The sequence below is a fragment of the Balaenoptera borealis genome (genome assembly GCF_965194805.1).
Source record: "Balaenoptera borealis genome assembly, chromosome: 6".
NCBI classification, from domain to species: Eukaryota; Metazoa; Chordata; class Mammalia; order Artiodactyla; family Balaenopteridae; genus Balaenoptera; species Balaenoptera borealis.
The window spans coordinates 41,550,081-41,577,981 of record NC_138863.1 but is presented as its reverse complement, the minus strand read 5'-3'; the positions used below and the strand labels follow the sequence as shown (position 1 = coordinate 41,577,981).

General features: G+C 34.7%; 1 long non-coding RNA gene and 1 pseudogene across 2 annotated transcripts in view; both read right to left on the bottom strand.

Moving 5' to 3' along the window:
- Window positions 1-27,901, bottom strand: part of LOC309631263 — a 1,125,924-nt gene that overhangs the window by 361,116 nt on the left and 736,907 nt on the right. The gene's annotated exons all lie outside the window — the stretch shown is intronic.
- On the bottom strand, window positions 24,382-26,251 carry LOC309630545 (CCR4-NOT transcription complex subunit 2 pseudogene; annotated as a pseudogene). Its single transcript has one exon. The product of its transcript is annotated as a CCR4-NOT transcription complex subunit 2 pseudogene (transcript).

Here is a 27,901-nt window from a genome sequence, read left to right as displayed (position 1 = left end):
CTCACCCTAAATATAAGACACTGTGCCCATTAATCCAATTACAACCATAAGCCTGGGGTCAAAGTAATCCATTGATGTTCCACTAATGGGAGTGGGGACTGTTGACGCACAGAGCAGGGTGGATATGAATGGAGTTTGGATCTGAAGGGAGAAAGGGAGGGCAACTAGCACAACTCCCTGATAACATCTTTTGTTCCAAAAAGAAAAATAGAACAAATATATTGAGGGCAATAGAAGAAAGGAGGGCAGCGAGATAGATAGTAACTGCCTCCAAATATAATGTCCTGTCTTTTTTTTTTTATCTTCCTGAAGGTGTTTAAGTGAAAATATTTCTTCCACATCTGTTAGTACAGTATCCCTGTCAAGGATTTTGAAAAGTTTGAAATTTGTACCCTATTTTCAATCTAACAAGTTAGATTGCCACAGTTTCATGTATGATGGCCAAAGACCTAAGAACACTGGGTCAGAAATAAAGGAGATTTTGTTACTCACAGCAATAGCCAGAAAATCTGCAATTGGGCTTGTTCCCTAAACCCCAGTTTTCACAAGGTATCACAAACACAGTAGAGTGTGTTATAAGAGAGGAACCCTGATGTTAGGAAATCTTAATCTTTTACAACAAGCTATAAGCCTGCAGGACCTTTGCCCTAAAGGGGGACATTATCTTTACTAAACTGGACAGTAAACAAGCTTGCCCTTGCTTCAGAGGTAAACATTATATCTTCCAAGGCTTTTTGATATGCAGGCAGCATTGAAAAAAAATCATTCAGAACAAAGACAGTCAGTACCTCTAGTTGCAAGGTGGACAGACACTTGAGAGACCCACCATTTTTTCTAGAACTCCATCTCTAACCAGCCACAAACAAACAAGCAAACAAAAATCTTCTCGAATTAAAAAAAAAGCACAACATTTGTGACATCTCTGTACCTATATGAGGGTACAAACATTCCTTAAGTTTTCTAATCAAGACTCTTTCTAAGGAGGGACTTCCCTGGTGGCGCAGTGGTTAAGACTCTGCGGTCCCAATGCAGGGGGCGCGAGTTCCATCCCTGGTCACGGAACTAGATCCCACATTCATGCAACAACTAAGAGTTCGCATGCTTCAACTAAGGAGCCTGCCTGCCGCAACTAAGACCAGGCACAACCAAATAAAAAAATAAATAGTTTTTTTTAAAAAGACTCATTCTGAGGATAATTGGCAAATACATTGGTATCGAAAACAAAGGACTTTTGTTGACCAGTTTTAAATCTAGTCTTAATGCACATTGTTTTTCTGCATATTTTAAAGTTTTGTGGTGAGATATATGAAACAATCTAAGTAGTCTCTCCATCCATTTTCCCTTTATAATAATGTCACAGGCAGGGTTATTATGTCACATCCCAGGGATATTGAGAGGTTACAACAGATGTGGCTCAACATTTTTCTTTATTTAAAATGTTGATAATGGCCACTGCTGTATTGGAGGAGGGTAATGTTTTCATAAAATTAACTACTAAAAAATGCAAAATTTGTCATCTTCTTTCAAGGTGACCACTCATTATGTTCCTCTGAGGCTGCAAGGAAAGCTAGATATAAACTTCAGCTGTGACTAGCAAAGAGCACAGAATTCTTTGACATCTGTGCCAGCTGTTCCTCCATTTGAATTACATCTAGCTTCTGAACTGATGAAAAATCTTATCTTTAAATAAAAAGATGTTTTGATGCTTGACTATTTTCTAAACTAAAATATGCTTCTATTTCTATATATTGAGGTAACAAATAATATTAATTGACTCTAAAAACTAGCAGTGTTTTTAGAACAATAAAATATTGTAAAGTAGACCTCATTAAGTTAGTGCCTATTATTGCACGCTGGGCAGGCAATTTCATAAATTCAAATGTGTTATCTCTAAGCATACAATATTCTCTCATACTTTGGAGTGGTTGTGTTTTCAGAAAGCCTGCCAGTATTTGGCATTTTCTATGATTTCCTTTCAGGTGTTGCAATGCATCTCAAGCCTTTAGCTTAGATAGATAGAAAATAATTAATTTTTGTATAAGAATTTAATTGCATATTATATCAGGAAAAATTTGCTTTTTTAAAGTTTTGCTTATTTTTTATTTCTAATATTTCAATATCAATGCCTGATTAGAATCCTTATATTGTTGAAGAGTATAAACATATTTCTGAATTAAGGAATCTTTTTTGTCCATGCACTCTCAGTAAGAATATCTATCATGATTTGGGAAAGATAATAGCCTGATGATGTGTACAATTAATTGGGAAGATAGGCATTGAAATACACATAGAATGCATGCTTAGAAAGTGTGGGTCTAGCCTGGACACTGAAGGATGTTCATGCTATGCCAGATATCTGAAAATAGAAAGGCTTTTCAATGCTATGAGGCAAGGGCATACAATGGTTTGAAGAAGGATAGATAATGTCAAACTCAGGTCAGTCGGCTCTAAATGTTATCTTTCAAATAAATGTCATAGCAATTCCATTAACATAGAAGGTAGATACTGTGTAAGAGGAAAAACAGTACTATCCATACAATACTAAGTTTGATGTAAGGAAAGTGATAAAAAAATTACTTCAAGGGGTGGGAAATATAGAAATAAGCTTTAAAAAGTCTCAAATTTGAAGAAAGTATTGTTGAAGAATGTATTGTTGAGTTATGCATGAGTTCCAAAGCTATGGGATCTTGGGACTTTTTAAATCAAGAAAGAAAAATAATCATTGTTATTTCTTTATTCTACCCTTTACCTTGTATTGCATAACTTTTCATCCAACTGCAAATTTCACCCTCAGTACCAGTAGTATCTATACTGCACAGTGAGAGAATGCCTCATTGATTTTCATAACTATATTTAGCCAAGTAACATATGCCATATACATTTTCTTTCCATTCTTTTCTACATCCCTCTTTTCCCCATGTCATTATTTGCTGTGGTGTCCTTCCATGTGATTCAGTCATCAAGGTTCCAAAGTGCTCCTGGATTGTGTGGAATCTTTAAGGTGCTAAGATTGCCCTGAGTTTCATTCATAACTATATAGAATGCCTCCCTTTCCCCCCAGCCACTTGTGTTTGGCACTTTTACATGGGCACCGAAAGAGTAGAATTGTCCTAATACTACAGTATTACAGAGAGCCTTTTAATGAAAACAGTAGTTTCCACTGTGCTCTCATGTCTGCACCTCACTCTTTCTCTTGCATTCACTCTTTCATTTTTTCTTTTTTAAATCACCAATTGTGTGATAACTGAGCAGGAGTCCAGGGCAAGGGAGCTTACCCAGGCTGCCTTAGTCTTTTCCAATCCTATACCCCCCTTTTTTTTCCCATGAATATCTTGTTGCTTGCTTTCATTTTCCAATTTATTGAAACTTCCCTTAATAAATTGCTTTTCTCAGGATTGTATTTCACTTTTGCTATACATTGTGGAAATCTTCATATTTGGAAGGTTATGATGAATCTAATAATCCATTAATGTGCCCTCAGTCTGTTTATCACTGTGTAGACTATTTTGGAAATGTAAGAGAAGCACTATGTCCCTGTCAGCAAGCAGCTTATAATGAGGATTGGGAAAGAAATGGGAAACAGAAATAACTAATAAATGATATAGAATTCAAGATCTGTATTATATAGAACAATTAGTGAATTACTATACATGACATGAAAAGTGTTCATTATAGACAGTAATTTCAATATATTGAAAATATTGTACATGAGATAGAAATTTTAAATCATTTTATAAACTATTAGAAATAAAAATATAAAGGTTGAAAATATCAAGGTTGTTTTTGCAGAGGAAATAGCATTTAAGGAAATAGCATTCTATCTAGTGTGTAGACAAAACGTACTTTCTATTTAGAAAGAGGGAAATTAAGCATAAAAGAATATGGAAATATGTTATAATTGTGGAATGAATTCAGTAAGAATCTCTAGGATTGGTTAAAAAATAAGCTCTGATTTCTTGTTAATCAATCTAGGAAATAAAAAGACCCAAGATAGCCTTCCTTCTTTAGAAGGTCAAGAACAACAGTATATGCAAATCATTTTGAGGAAACAGGCAAAATTTACCATGGTTGCGTCTGACAAACTTAATAGGTGGTTACAGCAGCTAATGCTTTCTACAAGTGGCCTTTTATGAAATAAGAGTTTTAATATGACATGACAAGACTCCAACATGATACTAACTCATATTAACTGGATCAGTCTAATTATGATATAAAAACAAATTTGGTGCAGTCCTGTACCACCATCTTAGAGATCTGAATTTACAATGTTTTAATTGTAAATTAAACATGGTGGGAATTGTTCTTACTTTGAGTGGAAACAGAGTATCCCAGATTTAATATCATATTATTTATTTTCTATTAGTTATTTTGTATATGACTTATACTGTCAATGTACTGGAATAAAGAGAGTTTTTTTTTAAGTTAATTTTAAAATGTGCCCTCTTATTCAAATGGTTTACTCTCTTTGAAATATATTTCAAATGGTGAAATTGCTCTTCATATGAAAGTAAAATGATTAAAGGAAGTTCTACACAGAGAGTATAATTCTTATTTATACATTTTAAAGATATGCTACCAGTAGTCCTATGATTACAACTCATAATATCTAAGGATTATGTAATCATAAATGTAGCTCTTTTATGGTCACGTTTAAAAATTATTACTTTAAAATTTTAAGTGATTGGTATTAGGACAAAGGTAGGTTAGTGATTTTACTTTGATAAAATGCTCAGTTAAAATAATTTGGTATATATTAAAGTACTAATAGTTTGTAAACCATAATTACATATGGTGGGGATTGTTAACTGTCCTGTGCAGTGTAGAATGTTTAGCAGCATCCTTGGCCTGTGTCAACTAATGCCAGTACAACCTCCAGTTTGATAGCCAAAAATGTCCTTAGATATTGTCAGATGTCTTCTGGTGTGCAAAAAGGCCCCCAGCTGGATAAAAGATCATCTCAAAGTATATCTACTACTTGGGACAAAATTCTCAGTGACTTTATCTGTTGAAGATTTTATTATCCAAAAAGGACACAACAGCATCATCCATGTTTATGGTTTTATTTCAGTGTGACTTTGACATTCTTATCCTTGAGATATAGGGTCTATGTTACATCTTCTTGTATATGGGTAGACTTGTGACTACAGTAGAAGTGACACTATGACTTCCAAAGCTCTGTTATAGAAGTCAATACATCTTCCTTCAGGGTTCTCCTAAAATGCCACCATGCCCTGAGGAAGTTCAGGAAACCAGTAGAGATACTCACGTGGAGAGGTGCCAAGGCCCTCATTCTACAGTCCTGAGCTTCCCCCAGCCCTACTTGCCAGCCATATGATTACATCATCACGAAAGTAGACCTTGCAGCCCCCAGTCAAAGACAGCAGATGATGCCATCTGTAGCAGGCATGAGCCTTCCCTGCCATACTTTACCTGAATTGCAGATTTGTGAACAAAATAACTAATTTTTGTTATTTTAAGCTGCTAAACTTTGGGATGGATTTTTGTGCAGCAGTAGCCAGATCATTACACCAGTACACTAAAAAAAACATTAAAAGGAGAGGAGCAGTGGAGGAATATTTCTAGAATCTTCAGTTTGACTTCCCTTCCTTCCTTCTTTCCTTTCTTCATCCCTCCCATCCCTCCTCCCTCCCTTCTTTTCTTTCTAAATAGCTTTACATGTGTTTACCCATGCATTGTCAAATACTGATTACATTAATTTGCATATTTAACAATATTTACTAGCTTGACAATATAGATGACATGCTTGTTTTGCGTAACTGTAATGGAGCTGTTCATTCAAGCCGGAATGTATTTTCCTTAACGAAATACTCTGTGCATCACATCCTATCATCCTCCACTCTCCATTCAAAACCCAGGACAAGCAAAGTCCTCATTGGAAATCACCAAGTATAGCAGATTATTCCACCTTTTGTACTCCTAAGACACAAATGTTATATCATACACTGCATGCTTACTGTCCTTCCCCCCTTGTACATATGCACACAACTTAGAGCAGGGACTATATTGTATTCTGTCTCTACATTCCAATTACTGTACAGTGACAGTTCTTTAATAAATGCTGAATAAATGACCCTGTGAGATGCCAAGTTGAACATTCGAAAACTATTCATAAAAAATTATGTGTTGGTATGAATGGGAATGAGTAAAATAATTACTTAATGTAAATCAATGTCATATAATTGGAAAGGTTATGATTACCAAGGAGTCTGGAGAATAAGATGAATGCATGACTAAATAGGCAAGACCTGAGTATGACACTGCACATAGTTAACCCAGTAAGAAGTTTTGCATTTCAAGATAATTATTCATGGGATAAATAACCAGAGTAAATATAAAATTACATCTAAGTTTTAAATAAAATCATGTTTATGCAATAAACCACATATTACCAATTAGCAAATACTACATTCAAAATATCATGAAAAATTTAGAGACATAGATAGGAATTTAGAGAATTCTAGAGGTAGATAAAGCCAGGTGCTAAGACAAATAATATGAGTAAAAAATCTAGAGAAAGAAGATTTTGAAGAAATGTTTATTTAAAAAAGTGATATATTTCAAAGCATTGATTTATCACCAATGGTATATAGCTTGAGTCTAAAAATGTAAGAATACCTTTTTCCCTGGGAACTGTATGAAAAGATACAAAAATCTAGTCTTTTACTGAATAACAAAAAATGTACAATTATGTTTATCTCAGGACTTGTTCCTGAAATCTTGTATTATTCAAGAATCTATGATTTTTCTTGCTTGCTTCTTATTTACTTTTTATTTGATAATGGAATACTTAAAATTTTTAGAAACACTGTCTTGAAGTGAAACTGTTAATAAAACAACTAGTTAAAAAGCAACAAAAATATTAACTAAGCAGCCACTTGTTTTGCCTCTAGGAAAATAACTGGTCTTTATAAAAATTGTAAATTAGATTGTTATGTTGATGTATCATGTTATATTAAGATGGCTTAAATGATCTCATACAATATATAACTTACAGATTAAGCCAAAAATATAATTTGTAAATATTACCTGATTAAATTTAACATCTTTAATTATACATTTTAAGTTTTAAAAATAATATATATAAATATTTTTTATAAGTTATATATTAGAGAGTTGAACAATGCTAAATTATTTTCCCTTTATCATAATGCCCATTAACCGAATTTAATTGACTGGATGATTTTAAGCATATGTCTTTAAAAGACCCTTTCTCAGATCTTTCCCCCTCAAAATTAGCACTTCTTACATGTTTGTGCTATTACAATCTTTTTGTCTGATAAACTCTCCTCTTCAAGAGACCTCATGCTGGATATAGTACTAACTATGTATCTTATTGATTTTCAAAGGATCACAGGTGGGAAGCCATTCATAAGTAAGCTGAAAGATAATACTACTACTCAATATTTTACAGTATTTTTCAGATTCACAATAATGTGTAGATTTTAAATAATTATTATTTATGATAATCATGGGCATGCTATTTTCTCTTTGTAGACAGATAAATCATTTCAGATTCTAAATTAATAAATCATTTAAAATGAGTAACCTAAAATGCATCTTTGTTTATCACTACTTCCTTATAACATATTTCAGGTACACTTACTTTAATAGGAAAGCAATTACACACCTGATTTCTTCAAGAGTAAAGAAATCGAGTATCAGAATCTTTGATATCAACTTAACAATATTATTATAATAGTACCAGATTTTTCCAGTTAATAATAACATGTAATAAAGAAAAATTCATGTTCTAATTTTGATGTTCTGTTAGTTCCTTTAGAGGTCAGAAAATACCTTACCCACCACTCCATAGTTTGACATAGTTCAACATATGTTTACAAGAAGCAGAAATTTTTCTTGGTTTATGAAGGAACCAGAAAATAACTAATTGTGCGTAGTATTATTTATTAAATATGTTGCACCCGTCCCGGTATGTACATTTTACATTACAATAAATATCATTTTACTTCAGCAAAAGTAATAAAAAGTGTTTGTAATCCTCTTTAAGATGCTTTCCCCAGCTTTCTATTTAATGTTATATGAAACGGGATGTCTGTACGTTGAAGGCTCTTCAAATGAGATCCTGAAATTATGACTGGATATCAACACTGCCAATCTATTCTGCCCCAGAAATTGACTAAAACAAACAGATCTCCTCCATGCTTTGAGGTAGATTACCTATTATGGAAAAAACAAACCAGACACCCATCCATAAAGATAGAGAGGAATTCATATCTGAAAAGTCATATGAAAAATGGGACACAAATCTCACAAGGTTTGAATATTGTGTAATACTATTTTCCATAGAGAATAATGAGAAAACAATTTCCTCTTCTTTGACTGGTCTCTAAGTCTCTTGGTGTCTTGAAATTTTGCCTCTGAAAAATTATCTTTGAAAGGAAATTCATCCCTGACATTCAAAAACACTTAAAACGTTTGCTCGTGAAAGAAATCCCAGGTTATATACAACCTACACAGCAGGGAAAGCTCAAAAATTAAATGGAGAGAGGACCCAGCTTTCTTCAGCTTGTAGATTATATAATCTTCTGCTGATTCTTTTTTTTTTAACATCTTTATTGGAGTATAATTGCTTTACAATGGTGTGTTAGTTTCTGCTTTATAACAAAGTGAATCAGCTATACATATACATATATCCCCATAGCTCCTCCCTCTTGTGTCTCCCTCCCACCCTCCCTATCCCACCCCTCTAGGTGGTCACAAAGCACGGAGCTGATCTCCCTGTGCTATGCAGCTGCTTCCCACTAACTATCTATTTTACATTTGGTAGTGTATATATGTCAATGCTACTCTCTCACTTCGTCCCAGCTTACCCTCCCCCCTTCCACCATGTACTCAAGTCCATTCTCTACGTCTGCATCTTTATTCCTGTCCTGCCCCTAGGTTTTTCAGAGCCTTTTTTTTTTTTTTTTAGATTCCATATATATGTGTTAGCATACGGTGTTTGTTATTCTCTTCCTGACTTACTTCACTCTGTATGACGGACTCTGGGTCCATCCACCTCACTACAAATAACTCAATTTCATTTCTTTTTATGGCTGAGTAATATTCCATTGTATATATGTGCCACATCTTCTTAATTCATTCGTCTGTTGATGGACACTTAGGTTGCTTCTATGTCCTGGCTATTGTAAATAGAGCTGCAATGAACATTGTGGTACATGACTCTTTTTGAATTATGGTTTTCTCAGGGTATATGTCCAGTAGTGGGATTGCTGGGTCATATAGTAGTTCTATTTTTGTTTTTTAAGGAACCTCCATACTGTTCTCCATGGTGGTTGTATCAATTTACATTCCCACCAACAGTGCAAGAGGGTTCCCTTTTCTTATACGCTCTCCAGCATTTATTGTTTGTAGATTTTTTGATGCTGGCCATTCTGACTGGTGTGAGGTGATACCTCATTGTAGTTTTGATCTGCCGATTCTTTAGGTACTAAATATTCTGTTATACTTCTCTGAACACATCCTTTCAGCTATGTCATAATGAGTAAGATTAAGGGCTGGCCACTTTAACTGCCAGTATATAGGAGTCTTAGAATAAAACAGTTTTTAAACCCTAGGTATTTTCATTCATGTTATCAGGGTGCAGGGATACGAGTCAGTAGGTCTTGAGAAGCAGAAATTTTGCCACTGAATATCAGCACTTCTCTTGTGTGTTCCTATTATACATCCTAATATCTTGGTATAAATATTAAAAAAGGAGTGTTTACAAAAATAATTAATGTATTTTAGACAAACACATGAGAGACACTTCTTTAATTTAGCTCTCAAATTTTATTTTCCTTGGCTCTGAAGGTTTTCTGTCTCAATATATGTATATATTTACATGAACCTCTATGAAAATATATGTAAACCAACTTAATTTTCGGTTTTACGCCTCTTTTGTTTGTTTCTTTTGTTTCTATAACTAATTGTATTTTCTGTTATTTTTCATTATGCCTCTTTGGGGAAAAATAAACACCTTAATTTATATTGAACTTATCAAGAAAAACTAGATTTCAATAAAAGGTTATTTTTCTATATCTATACATGCATGTGTGTAGCGGGAGAAGATGTGTGCACTGTGTGTGTGTGTGTGTGTGTGTGTGTGTGTGTGTACACATACTGGGATGATTCTAGAGCTTCTAGTTTCCAACTACAAGGAAATACTCAGGTGATTAATTTAGAGTAGGACAGCATTTCCTGAAAGTTGTTCTCCAGAATACTGGTTCCACAGGATATCAATATGTTTCGCTGGTAAGAGAGAGAATTATTGATCAAAGAACAATGGGAAAGATAGATTGTTTTTTTTTAAATATACAAGTTTCTTTATTGCAATGCTTATCAAAGGTGTCCATTGAATTATGACTCTGAATGGGATGTAATAAGACATACCTAAAAAAAAAAAAAAAAAAAAAAAAAATTCCTAAGCTTTTTTGACCATGGAGTATGTTTCCACAGATCATCTCTTAGGGTCAATCTACTACAGAATGCACTTTGAAAAATCAGGAATTTGAGGATCAGAGAGGTTAATCATCTTATAATTCATAATACCTGAGACTCTAACTCAGAATTCTGAGTTGGCTTATATGGTCCATCAGCCAGATCAGTGTGATTTAGCCAAAATTTGAGAACATCAGGAAATAGTTTGCAAGACACCTTATATCAGATACAAGGAATTTGCATTTTTGTCACTGGAATAAAAATATAAAGAATATCTTAATAAGAAGGATGGTGCCTGTTTTTTCCAGGGATGATAGAACAATAGGAGGTCTTAGCAAATAGTAATCAAATAGAGATTTTGGGCCTTGTAGATGTAAAAATGTAAGGTCAAAACATCAAGAATGTGTTTAAGATGGTACAGATATAATATTGAAAGGTAGTAAAATATTGTGAGGTCACTTTCAGGTATATTAATTTGTTTTATTTAGCCTACAGTGGAGAACTATGAACAGTGATATTTTGTATATTTTACAACTTCAAATACACAGACATCAATATCTTTTTTGTAGGTTTTTAAAAAACAACATGACTGGTCCTGATCTGAGGTGTTGGCTCAGCCGTTTCATAAGGAACTCTGGTCTGAAGGGCCGGGGGAAAGGCCTCTGCATGGGGCCCTCTATGAGCAAGTGAAACAGACTAAGCACAAAGGGTAAAAAGATGGATGGGCTAGACCTGAAGTGAGATTGCCAGATCTATGTCCTTTCCAGATGAAATGTGGATCCTCTAGCAACAGGAGGTGTGAATAGAGAGGACTTTCAAGATGGCAGAGGAGTAAGATGTGGAGATCACCTTCTTCCCCACAAATACATCAAAAATACACCTACATGGGGAACAACTCCTACAGAACACCTGCTGCATGCTGGCAGAAGACCTCAGACTTCCCAAAAGCTGTGTGGCTGACAGGGTCTTGGTGCTCTGGCCAGCTGTCAGGCCTGAGCCTCTGAGGTGAGAGAGCCAAGTTCAGGATATTGGACCATCAGAGACCTCCTGGCCCAATGTAATATCAATTGGCGAGAGCTCTCCCAGAGATCTCCATCTCAACGCTAAGACCCAGCTCTACTCAAAGACCAGCAAGCTCCAGTGCTGTACACCCAATGCCAAAAAACTAGGAAGACAGGAACACAAACCCACCCATTACAAGAGAGGCTGCCTAAAATCATAATAAGTTCACAGACACCCCAAAACACACCACCAGACATGGACCTGCCCACCAGAAAGACAAGATCCAGCCTCATCCGCCAGAACACAGGCACCAGTCCCCTCCACCAGGAAGCCTACACAACCCACTGAACCAACCTTACCCACTGGGGGCAGACACCAAAAACAACAGGAACTACAAACCTGCAGCCTGCAAAAAGTAGACCCCAAACACAGTAAGTTAAGCAAAATGAGAAGACAGAGAAACACACAGCAGATGAAGGAACAAGGTAAAAATCCACCAGGCAAAAAAATGAAGAGGAAATAGGCAGTCTACCTGAAAAATAATTCAGAGTAATGATAGTAAAGATAATACAAAATCTTGGAAATAGAATGGAGAAAATACAAGAAACGTTTAAGAAGGACCTAGAAGAACTAAAGAGCAAACAAGCAATGATGAACAACACAATAAATGAAATTAAAAATTTTCTAGAAGGGATCAATAGCAGAATAACTGAGGCAGAAGAACGGATAAGTGACCTGGAAGATAAAATAGAGGAAATAACTACCACAGAGCAGAATAAAGATAAAAGAATGAAAAGAATTGAGGACAGTCTCAGAGTCCTCTGGAGACTCAGCAACATTTGAAGTATAGGGATCCCAGAAGAAGAAGAGAAAAAGAAAGGGACTGAGAAAATATTTGAAGAGATTATAGTTGAAAACTTCCCTAATATGGGAAAGGAAATAGTTAATCAAGTCCTGGAAGCACAGAGAGTCCCATACAGGATAAACCCAAGGAGAAACACGCCAAGACACATATCAAACTATCAAAAATTAAATACAAAGAAAGAATATTAAAAGCAGCAAGGGAGAAACAACAAATAACATACAAGGGAATCCCCATAAAGTTAACAGCTGATCTTTCAGCAGGAACTCTGCAAGCCAGAAGGGAGTGGCAGAACATATTTAAAGTGATGAAAGGGAAAAACCTACAACCAAGGTTACTCTACCCAGCAAGGATCTCATTCAGATTTGATGGAGAAATGAAAACCTTTACAGACAAGCAAAAGCTAAGAGAATTCAGAACCACCTAACTAGCTTTACAACAAATGTTAAAGGAACTTCTCTAGGCAGGAAATGCAAGAGAAGGAAAAGACCTACAATAACAAACCCAAAACAATTAAGAAAATGGTAATAGGAACATACATATCAATAATTACCTTAAACGTAAATGGATTAAATGCTCCAACCAAAAGACAAAGACTGGCTGAATGGATACAAAAACAAGACCCATATATATGCTGTCTACAAGAGACCCACTTCAGACCTAGGGACACATACAGACTGAAAGTGAGGGGATAGAAAAAGATATTCCATGCAAATGGAAAACAAAAGAAAGCTGGAGTAGCAATTCTCATATCAGACAAAATAGATTTTAAAATAAAGACTATTACGAGAGACAAAGAAGGACACTGCATAATGATCAAGAGATCAATCCAAGAAGAAGATATAACAATTGTAAATATTTATGCACCCAACATAGGAGCACCTCAGTATATAAGGCAAATGATAACAGCCATCAAAGGGGAACTCAACAGTGACACAATTATAGTAGGGGACTTTAACACCCCACTTTCACCAATGGACAAATCAACAAAATGAAAATAAACAAGGAAACACAAGCTTTAAATGACCTATTAAACAAGATGGATTTAATTGACATTTATAGGACATTCCAACCAAAAACAACAGAATACACTTTCTTCTCAAGTGCTAATGGAATATTCTCCAGGATAGATCATATCCTGGGTCACAAATCAAGCATCGGTGAATTTAAGAAAATTGAAATCATATCAAGTATCTTTTCCGACCACAACGCTATGAGACTAGATATCAATTACAGGAAAAAATCTGTAAAAAATACAAACACATGGAGACTAAGCAATATACTACTAAATAACCAAGAGGTCACTGAAGAAATCAAAGAGGAAATCAAAAAATACCTAGAAACAATCACAATGAAATCATGATGACCCAAAACCTATGGGATGCAGCAAAAGCAGTTCTAAGAGGGAAGTTTATAGCAATACAATCCTACCTCAAGAAAACAAGAAAAATCTCAAACAACCTAAGTTTACACCTAAAGCAATTAGAGGAAGAAGAACAAAAAAACCCCAAATTTAGCAGAAGGAAAGAAATCATAAAGATCAGATCAGAAGTAAATGAAAAAGAAATGAAGTAAATGACAGCAAAGATCAATAAAAGTAAAAGTTGATTCTTTGAGAAGATAAAAAAAATTGATAAACCACTACCCAGGGTCATCAAGAAAAATAGGGAGAAGATTCAAATCAACAGAATTAGAAATGGAAAAGGAGAAATAACAACTGACACTGCAAAAATACAAAGGAGCATGGGAAATCAACTACAAGCAACTCTATGCCAATAAAATGGACAACCTGGAAGAAATGGACAAATTCTTAGAAAAGCACAACCTTCCAAGCCTGAACCAGGAAGAAAGAGAAAATATGAACAGACAAATTAAGGGACTGAAATATAAACTGTGATTAAAAATCTTCCAACAAACAAAAGCCCAGGACCAGATGGCTTCACAGGCGAATTCTATCAAACATTTAGAGAAGAGCTAACAGCTATCGTTCTCAAAGTCTTCCAAAATATAGCAGACGGAGGAACACTCCCAAACTCATTCTATGAGGCCACCATCACCCTGATACCAAAACCAGACAAAGATGTCACAAAAAAAGAAAACTACAGGCCAATATCACTGATGAGCATAGATGCAAAAATCCTCAACAAAATACTAGCAAACAGAATCCCACAGCACATTACAAGGACCAGACACCATGATCAAGTGGGGTTTATCCCAGGAATGCAAGGATTCTTCAATATATGCAAATCAATCAATGTGATACACCATATTAACAAATTGAAGGATAAAAACCCTATGATCATCTCAATAGATGCAGAAAAATATTTCCACAGAATTCAACACCCATTTATGATAAAAACTCTCCAGAAAGTGGGCATAGAGGGAACTTACCTCAACATAATAAAGCCCGTATATGTCACACCCACTACCAACATCATTCTCAATGGTGAAAAAATGAAAGCATTTCCACTAAGATCAGGAATAAAATAAGTTTGCCCACTTTCACCACTATTACTCAACATAGTTTTGGAAGTTTTAGCCACAGCAATCAGAGAAGTAAAAGAAATAAAAGGAATCCAAATTAGAAACAGAGAAGTAAAACTGTCACTGTTTGCAGTTGACATGATACTATACGAAGAGAATCCTAAAGATGCTACCAGAAAACTACTAGAGCTAACCAATGAATTTGGTAAAGTAGCAGGATACAAAATTAAGGCACAGAAATCTCTTGCATTCCTATACACTAATGATGAAAAATCTGAAGAGAAATTCAGGAAACACTCCCAATTACCATTGCAACAAAAAGAATAAAATACCTAGGAATAAACATCTCTAAGGAGAAAAAAGACCTTTATGCAGAAAACTATAAAACACTGTTGAAAGAAATTAAAGACAATACAAACAGATTGAGAGGTATACCGTGTTCTTGGGCTGGAAGAATCAACATTGTGAAAATGAGTATACTACCCAAAGCAATCTACAGATTCAGTGCAATCCCTATCAAACTACCAATAGAATTTTTCACAGAACTAGAACAAAAAATGTCACAATTTCTATGGAAACACAAAGGACCCTGAAGAGCTAAAGCAATCTTGAGAAAGGAAAACGGAGCTGGAGGAATCAGGCTTCCTGACTTCAGACTATACTACAAAGCTACAGTAATCAAGACAGTATGATACTGGCACAAAAACAGAAATACAGATCAATGGAACAGGATAGAAAGCCCAGAGATATACCCACGCACATATGGTCACCTTATCTTTGACAAAGGAGGCAAGAATGTACAATGGAGAAAAACAGCCTCTTCAATAAGTGGTACTGGGAAAACTGGACAGCTACATGTAAAAGAATGAAATTAGAACACTCCCTAACACCATCCACAAAAATAAACTCAAAATGGTTTAAAGATCTAAATATAAGGCCAGACACTATCAAACTCTTAGAGGAAAACATAGGCAGAACACTCTATGACATAAATCACAGCAATATCCTTTTTGACCCACCTCCTAGAGAAATGGAAATAAAAACAAAAATAAACAAATGGGACCTAATGAAACTTAAAAGCTTTTGCACAGCAAAGGAAACCATAAGACAAAAAGACAATCCTCAGAATGGGAGAAAATATTTGCAAACAAAGCAACTGACAAAGGATTAATCTCCAAAATATACAAGCAGCTCATGCAGCTCAATATCAAAAAGACAAACAACCCAATCCAAAAATGGGCAGAAGACCTAAACAGACATTTCTCCAAAGAAGACATACAGATTGCCCACAAACACATGAAAAGATGCTCAACATCACTAATCATTAGAGAAATGCAAATCAAAACCACAATGAGGTATCACCTCACACTGGTCAGAATGGCCATCATCAAGAAATCTACAAACAGTAAATGCTGGAATGGGTGTGGGGAAAAGGAAACCCTCCTGCACTTTGGTGGGAATGTAAATTGATACAGCCACTATGGAGAACAGTATGGAGGTTCCTTAGAAAACTAAAAGTAGAACTACCATATGACCCAGCAATCCCACTACTGGGATATACCCTGAGAAAACCATAATTCAAATAGAGTCATGTACCACAATGTTCATTGCAGCACTATTTACAGTAGACAGGGCATGGAAGCAACCTAAGTGTCCATCAGCAGATGAATGGATAAAGAAGATGTCGCACATATATACAATGGAATATTACTCAGCCATAAAAAGAAACGAAATTGAATTATTTATAGTGAGGTGGATGGACCTAGAGTCTGTCATACAGAATGAAGTAAGTCAGAAAGAGAAAAGCAAATACCATATGCTAACACATATATACGGAATCTAAAAAAAAAAAAAAAGTTTCTGAAGAACCTAGGGGCAGGACGGGAATAAAGTCGCAGATGTAGAGAGTGGGCTTAAGGACACAGGGCAAGGGAAAGTAAGCTGGTACATAGTGAGAGAGTGACAGTGACATATGTACACTACCAAATGTAAAATAGATACCTAGTGGGAAGCAGCTGCTTAGCACAGGGAGATCAGCTCCGTGCTTTGTGACCTGCTTAGCACAGGGAGATATGCTCCGTGCATATTCTCCTTTTATATTTTAAAGACATTCATCTATGTTACGAGTTTTTAAATGGCCAATCATTTTTATGCATCGTGTCACAATATTTTTCATCCAGGAAATATTTGTAACTTTCCCTGACTATTTCAGTACCTTCTGAGTAGTTCTTAGAATTACTTCAAGAAAAATTATAATTTTATTTCAATACATATTAGGCTGTCATTCGTTGTTCCAGAAAAGGAGTTATGCTCCCTCTTACTTACTTACTTACTAAGGTACGTAGACACTCATCTTAACTTATAAAGGCAGTTAGAATAAATTAAAGATCCCCAAATTTACTTATTCTACAAAATCAGACAGGAGTTATCTAAAAGTTGTTTGTATTTATAAGTCCATGCCACTGTCTCACTTCGTCGCAGCTTATCCTTCCCCCTCCCTGTGTCCTCAAGTCCATTTTCTACTTCTGCGTCTTTATTCCTGTCCTGCCCCTATGTTCTTCAGAACCCCCCCCCTTTTCTTTTTTAGATTCCATGTATATGTGTTAGTATACGGTATTTGTTTATTCTCTTTCTGACTTACTTCACTCTGTATGACAGACTCTAGGTCCATCCACCTCACTACAAATAACTCAGTTTCATTTCTTTTTATGGCTGAGTAATATTCCATTGTATGTATGTACCACATCTTCTTTATCCATTCATCTGTCGATGGACACTTAGGTTTCTTCCATGTCCTGGCTATTGTAAACAGAGCTGCAGTGAAAACTATGGTACATGACTCTTTTTGAATTATGGTTTTCTCAGGGTATATGCCCAGTAGTGGGATTGCTTATAAATACTACCAAATGTAAAATAGATAGCTAGTGGGAAGCAGCTGCATAGCACTGGGAGATGAGCTCACTGCTTTGTGACCACCTAGAGGGGTGGGATAGGGAGGTTGGGAGGGAGACTCAAGAGGGAGGAGATATGGGGGTATATGTATATGCATATGTATGTATAACTGATTCACTTTGTCCACTTTGTTATAAAGCAGAAACTAACACATCACCGTAAAGCAATTATACTCAAATGAAGATGTTAAAAAAAAAAAAGCAGACAACCTGAAATTAAAACAAATAAATAAATGACAAAAGAAAAAAAAAAAGAATAAAAAAGATCTGTGGCTATGTAAGTTTGGAACTGCTTAACATTCATTCATTAATAAATCCTTATTGGATGCCTGCTGTAAAAAAAATAAGAAATAAAAATAAAAGTTGTTTGTAAAGAACTAAAAGAATATTGACAGGGAAAATCATATTTACTAACCTTATGTTTGGACCATATTAGTACAGGCTAATTCTATTTCTTTTCAGTGTATTTTTTCTTGCATAAACAAAAAGTCTAACATTATAAGAGCAACGCTTCAAATAGCACTTAAGTTCTACCCCTGGGTGAAAGAGCAGGAATATGTGCTAAGTCCAGCACTAATGGAAAGGGGGTGACAGCAACATCCCCAGGACCCAGATTTGCAGTGTCTAAGCCTGGACTTAATCAGAACATAGTAGAATGCTCCGCTCCCACACACCACTCCTATGCTAACAAAACTCAGGTAAAACTAACCATGGAAAGCACCAGGGAGAACCGCAAGAGAGAGATACTATGTGCTGAGCAGCTACATAGGAGGAGGGATCAAAAACAAGCTAGGAGCAGAAATTGAGAAAAACCCTCTGACAAACTAACCCAGAATCTAAAAAACAAGATCTTAATTCTTAAGAATTTCAAGTTTAAGGTGCACTGCAGATAAACAAATTTCAAATCCAGTCCAAGTCTTGACTCTATTAATACACACAGTACAAGCCTCCCAGAAAGAGGCAGAAACTTGTTTCTACTCTCCAAAACAACAACTATGGTTTTAAACAAAAAAAGTGTATGCCACACAAGACACATTTTGTGTCCTCAAGGTAAACAACAGTCTCAAGATCAAACCAGACTCAGATATGATACAGATATTGGTATTATCAGACAGGGAATTTTAATAAATGTGATTAAAATGTTAAAGGCTCTAATGGAAAAGTAAAACAACATGCAGATCACATAGGTAATTTAAGCAGAAAGGTTAAAAATGTAATTAAGAATCAAATAGAAAAACTAGAAATTAAAAGGAGAGATCAAAATGAAGAATATCTTTAATGGGCTTGTCATTAGACTCAACACAACTGAGCAAATAATTAGTAAACTTGAAGAAAGGTGAAGATAAATTACCCATACCGAAATACAGAGAGGAAGAATTCAAGCGTTGTGAGTCAATATCAGACACTTTAAGATACATATAATTGGAATCTAAGAAGGTGAAGAAAGAATGAGAAATATTTGAAATTATGTCTGAATTTTTTTCTAAAATCAGTAATAGATACCAAAATAGAGTCAAAAGAAGCACAGAGAACAATGAACAGTGTAAAGACCAAAAAAGACTATACATAGGCACATTATATTCAAATGCTGAAAACCAAAGGCAAAGATAAAGTCTTGAAGACAGGCAGATTAAACAAACACATTGCATATAGTGGAAGAAGGGTAAGAATTATAGCAGATTTCTCATGAGAAACCTTCCAAGCAAGAAGATTAAGGAGAGAATTCTTTAAAGTCCTAGAAGAAAAACAATAAAATGTAAATTCACAAAATTACACCCATGTAAATATTCTACAAAATGAAGAAGAAATAATTTCTCAGAACAACTAAAATAGGGAAGACTTTGCTAGCAGACCTACTCTAAAAGAAATATTAAAGGGAGATCTTTAGTTAGAAGGAATATGATATAAGGCACAAACTTAAATCTACCAAAAAAAAAAAAAAAAGAAAGAAGATGAATTTTGGATGCAGAATAAATAAAAGTAAAATAAATTTCTTAAATTTCCTTCTTTTTTAATTTCTCTGAAAAACTGTTTGAATCAAAGGGTAACAATTATTTTGTCTTTAGAGCATATTTAAGGCTAAAAACATACAATCATATATTAAACCATTTTAAAAAATGAATTAGGTTTTACTAGGTGATTAGAGAAAATTACATAAAGTACTTCTGAATAAATAGGGCAAGATGCAGAAACATGTAGTTACTTGTCTCTAGGAATTTCTAATAACCAGTTTGTGAGTTAAATGAAACAATAGCTACAATTAATTTGCTCTATATAGTTGCAGGGTATTATATCTTTGACCTCTGGGAGATAAGGAGAAAAAATAAAGGTAAAAATGTTTACAATTGTTTTAGTAAATGAGCTACCATTACACTTCAGAAAGGGTATATAAGTATATATCATTTTACATAAATGCCTATAAGTGATCATATCATATATATTTTAGGGTGGTTTTTACCCCCTTATTTTCTTGCTTCTACCCAATCTTTCTATTCATATCACTTTTTCCTCACTAATTAACTGTACTTTCAACATAATTTATACTTTCCCATAGTTTTCTCATGCCTATATAATCATAGATAGAGACATAAGCTCATACAAATAATAATAACAAATACTCTATGCAAATTGCACCACATCCTGTTATAAGTGTTTTAAAAATATTACCTCACTTAATATTTAGAATAACTCTATCAGTTAGGCAGTTACTATTATTTCTATTTTCCAGATGGGAAAACTGAGATACAGAAAGGTGAATCAGCTTGCCCACAGCACACAGCTGGTAAACTGCATATTTGGAATTCAAACTTACATCGTCAATATCGAGCATTCATTTTCTTAACTGCCATGCTATATTGTCTTGCACTAGCTCCTAACCAGAGGAAACAAAGTATTCAGTCTTCTGCCATGATACATTCATAGATACGATATTTTTCAAAATCATACGATATTACTTCTCATATGGTAATGTGGAAGAAATAACTAGGGAAATCCTTTAATTAAATTGTACATTATGTTAGGTTAATTAAATGCACCTTAAGACAGAAAGGAGGTATTATTTTGGTAGAAGAAGGGGAAATCGCTAATGAGCTAAATAAAATATTTATGAAGTTTTTATTAAACTGTCATTTAATTGTCTTCATGACTTGACTAATTTTGTCTCTGGTAAATTACACTCTAAATTGTTGTTATTTTTAGTAGCTCTTAAATAAGACGTTCTAATTAATGAAATTTGGCAACAAGCAAGAATAAATAAACACATGTATCTCCATATATTTCAACTGTGTTGATGAGTTTCTGAGACATAAATTCAACTCTACATTTTGAGTAAATAACACAGTGACTTTACTCTTAATCCAAAAGTGTCTACACAGACATATCACATATGTGGAATGGGGTCAAGAGACATTATGGGAATGTTAAGAGAATTGAATGATTTTAAATTAGATTTTTAAAGCAACTATGCCACAGACTCAGATTTGAAGTGGTCATTAAACAACATTCTAATGCACCTAGATTTTTATATTGGGCTGGACAAAGAGTTCGTTTATTTTTTTCCTTAAGATGGCTCTAGTAGTGCTTAGCTGTCTTTAACTTCATTCGAAACAAGTTTATTAGATGGTATTGTGACAGCTGTCATATCAGCGTGCATTAATAAAAAAAACTTATCAAAATTGGTGAATTTTTGTGTAGGCATTTTAATATTGAAGATGGAAGATAAAAAGCAATATTTTTGGCATATTATGCTTTATTATTTCAAGAAAGGTAAAAATGCAACTGAAATGCAAAACAGATTTGTGCAGTGTATGGAAAAGGTGCTGTGACTGATCGAACATGTCAAAAGTGGTTTGCGAAGTTTCGTGCTGGAGATTTCTCGCTGGACGATGCTCCACGGTTGGGTAGACCAGTTGAAGTTGATAGTGATCAAATCGAGACATTAATTGAGAACAATCAACGTTATACCACACGGGAGATAGCCGACATACCCAAAATATCCAAATCAAGTGTTGAACATCACTTGCACCAGCTTGGTTATGTGAATCGCTTTGATGTTTGGGTTCCACGTAAGTTAAGCGAAAAAAAACCTTCTTGGCTGCATTTCCACATGTGACTCTCTACTGAAATGTAATGAAAACGTTCCATTTTTAAAACAAATTGTGACAGGCAATGAAAAGTGGATACTGTACAATAATGTGGAATGGAAGAGATCGTGGGGCAAGTGAAGTGAACCACCACCAACCACACCAAAGGCCGGTCTTCATCCAAAGAAGATGATGTGTCTATGGTGGGATTGAAAGGGAGTACTCTATTATGAGCTCCTTCCAGAAAACCAAACAATTAATTCCAACAAGTACTGCTCCCAATTAGACCAACTGAAAGCAGCACTTGACGAAAAGTGACCAGAATTAGTAAACAGAAAACGCATAATCTTCCATCAGGGTAATGCGAGACCACGTGTTTCTTTGATGACCAGGCAAAAACTATTACAGCTTGGCTGGCAAGTTCTGTTTCATCCGCCGTATTCACCAGACATTGCACCTTCGGATTTCCATTTATTTCGGTCTTTACAAAAGTGTCTTAATGGAAAAAATGTCCATTCCCTGGAAGATGGTAAAAGGCTCCTGGAAGAATTCTTTGCTCAAAAAGATAAAAAGGTTTGGGAAGATGTCATTATGAAGTTGCCTGGAAAATGGCAGAAGGTAGTGGAACAAAAGGGTGAATACATTGTTCAATAAAGTTCTCAGTGAAAATGAAAAATGTGTCTTTAATTTTTACTTAAAAACCACAGACACTTTTTGGCCAACCCAATATTTGCAAATTATTGTGATTTTATTTGAAAATCTAAAGGAGTTCTGGGAAGCCAATTTATTTCTTGTAATCTCACTTAAAAACTGTAATTTAAATCCAATCTCATATTCATGAGACATTTTTCTTAAAAACAACTTCCAATATTAAGTTGGAAGATTTTAAATAAATACAAAATGTAAACTAAAGATTTTAAATAAATACAAAATGTATTAAAATGCAAAATGTTATAAATGTTAACTAGCAGGATTAATTTATTTCTTAAATTTTGGCTTGAATTATGGATCTATTACAAGCAGTCTTTTTGTCTTAGTCAAGAACATTTTAGATTTAAGAAATAGAAATTGATTTCTCTCTCTCTCTCTCAAACACACACACACAGAGGCAAAGTGGAGGGGGAATTAGAGATACATCGCCACCTCATAGAAAGTAAAGGCAAATGGATGGAAATGCCATAGGGCCACCTGAGATGCTACAGGTAGGAAGCCACGGGAACCTGTCATCAAATTTCTCAGGACTTCTCTGTGAAGTGTCTTATCTCATCTACATTCTGTCAACAAACTGGATTTCTCTTCTCCATAATCTCATCAGGAAATGTCTATTCCAATAAAATTCACGTTTGTACTTTCTCTCAAGTTTAATACTTTTAGAGATTGACTACATTCTCCATCAGCAAACCAAATTCTCAGATGAGAACATCTGCCTGGTCAAGTTGATTCATTTATCCACTCATATTTCAGCTCTTACCAGAGCTGCCTCATTCACATGGTAAAATTTTTAACTATAGAGCCCCCACCTTATCAGGAATGGTGGCAGAAAGCACACATGGGTCTTTTCCTAATTATTAAACATCTTTAAAATAGTTTTTTCATTGTTTTGCTGTATGCAGTGAGATATGTAAGGAGAAACAAATAAATCAAAAATGAATTTAAATGAGTTTTTAGAATAAGTAGAGGAAAAACAATTATTTGATAGAGAGAAATTTAAAACTTTCAGTGGAAGTTCTTGGCAGAAGTTGGAAAAAATTTGAAATTTGAATACTACTTACAAATGAACAAGGAAAATTTGTAACAGTCACTGATGTCCAACTTACTTCAATGTACATGTAAAGTGCTCAAGTATTTCTTGTGAAATCCAGTGTGAATGTAAGAGTCTTAATCCATTATTTGGACAAATCTATTATTTTTTATTTGTTTAAACAAATAATATATTATTCCAAATTAAAAATAATAACTGCTATGATATTTGTTCTTGCTCTATCTAAACATTTCAATTATACCTACTTCAATATTAGTTAAGTACTATTGTAAATTGTTACCAGATCATCTAATCTCTTTAATCCTCTTAAATTATAGTCTGTATTAATTTATATATGATGCAATTATAGTGGTTCTCTAACTTGGCTATGTAATAGAATCATTGCTGAGCTTTAATAAATCTTAGTGCCTGGTTCATACACCCAGAATTTTTCTTTAATTGATCTTGCATGTTGCCTGACAGAGTTTAGTCAACACTCCTTAGGTGATTCTAATATGCAGCCAGGTATGAGAAATAACTTCAATATGGGTATTGCCACTGAGCAATCCCCATACTTAAGCATTTAAAGCATATTTTAAATGCTTACACTTAAAATATAAACTTTTAGAATTTAAACTTTTTGAAACTATTACTCTAAATTTCCTACTAATTAATATTCTTAACATATGAAACAAAGAATCATTTTAATTTACACACCATAAAATTCATTTTTTCAAAGTGTACAATTTAGTGATTTTTAGTGTATTCACAAAGTTGGGCAACCATCACATCTAGTTTCATCACCCCAAAAAGAAACCCCATACCTATTAGCAGGCACTCTGCATTCCTCTATCCTCTAGTAAATACCAATCCACTTTCTGTTTCAGTGGGTTTGCCTACTGTGGACAGTTCATATAAATTAAATCATACAATACATAGCTTCTTGTTATTAGGTTGTTTCATTTAGGGTGATGTTTTAAGATTAATCAATTTTTAAAACATATCTGGACTTACTAATTTTTATTGTTAAATAATATTTTATTATATAGAATACCACATTTTATTCATCCATTAATTGGTTGAATTTTAGTTATTTACATTTTAGTTATTTACACTTAGGCTGTTATGAATAATGTTATTATGAATATTAGTGTACAGATTTTTGTGTGGACCTACGTTTTTATTTATCTTAGGTATGTAACTAGAATTATAATTGCTCAGTAACATGGTATTTCTATGTCTAATTTTTTTTTTTTTCGGGATTGCTAGAGGGTATCTTTATTTTACAACTGAGTAGACACAAAAATATTTCAAATGTCTCCAAGGCTTGTGAAAAATTACAAAATTTCTTACCAAATTCAATCATTTTCCTAAACTATAGGTAAAATGAACTGTTTCCAGATACTCTCCTAGAGTTTAAATCAAGCCAAGGAGGTGGAGACCTTTTAAAAGACTCAGCAAATATCTGGCATGTTATTGGAATGGATGTACTGGTACATATAAACAGATAAAAGAGGACACTTATTTTTAAAATCTAGATTTATAGTTACACATTTGCACATGGAAAAAAATATACCTTAGCTACTTTCCTCCAGTTAAGACAGTCAAAGAAGTAATATGTTCCCCTCTCATATGTATTGGTTTTCATTGTTGGCTCAATGCCTGGTGCCCTGGTAATCCATACTCGTTCTTCTTTGTGGTATCTTCAATCACGGTTAAAAAGTTCTACTGCAGCTAAAAGTTGTAATACGTCTCCTCCATTCATGTAATAGAGATAGAAGAGAAGGTCTTCTCCGTATCGACCAAGTGTTATTGCAGCCAGCTTATCCCTAATGTGAATGTTCTTTAAGTACTCAGATGGAACATGGAAGTCTGTGTCTTGAGGTCGACAAGGTGAAGATGCCCAGGGTGATGCAAATTTGGGGTAGAGATTTTCAGGAGAGTTCAGATTGAGGCCTAATGTTGTTAAGTCACTTCCTAATGCAAGATGTACCATTCCTGGGTCTGTCTCTGCTGCCCTGATAAATGTTAACAGGCCAATCATTCCAAACTGGTCTGTCACCATCCCTTGGGGAATGTTAGTAACCCGACCATCAGGTAACACCTGGATCCCTTTTTTCTGCTGGTTATTATTTTGTGTTGTTGAACTTTTATCTCCAGGGAATTTGGGTCCATCTGTACTTGAAGTTGTCTTGCCAGATGTATTCAAATTAGATTTACTGTCATCATTACTTGATGTTGGATCTTTATAACTGGAACCAGGTAACGCCGGAAGATCTTTGTTGTGTATTGAGAAGTCCTGGGATTGCTCATTTGCTGGTTTTGTTACCATTCCAACATAAGGAGCTCTTCCAGCCAAGGAGTTTATTAATGGAGTTGGGTTACCACTTCCTTCCCTTCTATTTTGGTCTGCTAATGCTGGAAAATCTGAAAGGTCCAATCCTGTCACATTTTCACTTCCATCTGTTCCATTAAAAATGTTACTTGATAAGGAGTTATTCATTCCAAATGCCTGATTCCTATGTCCGATTTTTTTGAAGAAGCCCCAAGCTGTTTCCCACAACAACTAAACATTTTATATTTCCAACAGCAATGTATGAAGGATCCATTCTCTCCACTTCATCTCTAACACTTGGTATTATCTATCTTTTTAATTTTATCCATTCTAGTAGTATCTCATTATAGTTTTGCTTTGCACTTACTAATTACTGATGACATTGAACATTATTTTATGTGCTGATTGGTTATTTCTGTGTCTTCTTTGGAGAAATGTCTATTCACATCCTTGCCCATTTTTAAAATTGGATTATTTCTCTTTATTTTTGAATTGAAAGAGTTCTTTATATAATCTTGATAAAATTCTTATCAGATGTAGGATTTCAGATATTCTGTCTTGATCCATAACTGATCTTTTCTTTATGATGTCATTCAATCACAAACGTTTTTTAATTTTGATGAAGTCTAATTTATCTAATATTTTGTGTCATTTATGCTTTTTGTAATACACCTAAGAAATCAGTGCCCAATTTAAGTAATGAAGATTTACCTCTGGCTTCCCTGGTAACACAGTGGTTAAGAATTCACCTGCCAATGCAGGGGACATGGGTTCGAGCCCTGGTCTGGGAAGATCCCACATGCCATGGAGCAACTAAGCCCATGCGCCACAACTAATGAGCCTGCACTCTAGAGCCCGTGAGCCACAACTACTGAGCCCACGTGCCATAACTACTGAAGCCCGCGTGCCTAGAGCCCATGCTCCGCAACAAGAGAAGCCACCGCAGTGAGAAGCCTGTCCACCACAACAAAGAGTAGCCCCTGCTCGCCGCAACTAGGGAAAGCCTGTGCGCAGCAACGAAGACCCAATGCAGCCAAAAATAAATTAAAATAAATAAATTCTAAAAAAAGATTTACTCCTACCTTTTCTAGTTTTAGTTCCCCCCCGCAGCTTTTTTGATGTAAAATTGACATGTAACTTTGTGATAAGTAAGTTCAAGGTGTGCAACATAATGATTTGATATATGTATATATTGTTAAATGATTACCACAGTAAGGTTAGTAAACACATACATCATCTCAATAGCTACAATTTTTTTTGTAAGAACTTTTAAAATCTACTCTCTTAGCAACTTTTAAATATACAATACAGTATTCTTAACTATAGTCCCCGTGCCATACATTACATTACCTGAATTTATTCACCTTATAGCTGGAAATTTTTACCCCTTGATCACCTTCACCAAACTATCCCATCATCCACCCCATGCCCCTGGCAACCACTAATCTGTTCTCTACTTCTGTGAGTTAGGTTTTTTTTAATATTCCACAAATAAGTGGGAGCATACAGTATTTGTCTTTCTCTGTCTGACATATTTCACTTACCATAATGTCCTCAAGATTCATTCATTTTGGCACAAATGACAGGGTTTCTTTTTTCCCATGGCTGAATAACATTCATATATATATGTTCTTTATTCATTCATCCATCAATTGACACTTAAGTTGTTTCCATGTCCTGGCAGTTAATAAATAGTGCTGCAATAAACATAGAGATTGGTATAGTGATTTCATTTACTTTGAATATATACCCATAAGTGGAATTTCTGGATCATATGGTAGTTCGATTTTTAATATTTTGAGGAACATCTTACTGTTTTCCAGAGCGTTTATACCCGTTTACATTCCCACCAACAGTGTGCAAATGTACAGGATTTCTTTTCTCCTAATCTTCACCAGCATTTATTATTTCTTATGTTTTGATGTTAAACATCCTAGCAAGCGTGAAGTGATATCTCATTGTGGTTTTGATTTTCATTTCCCT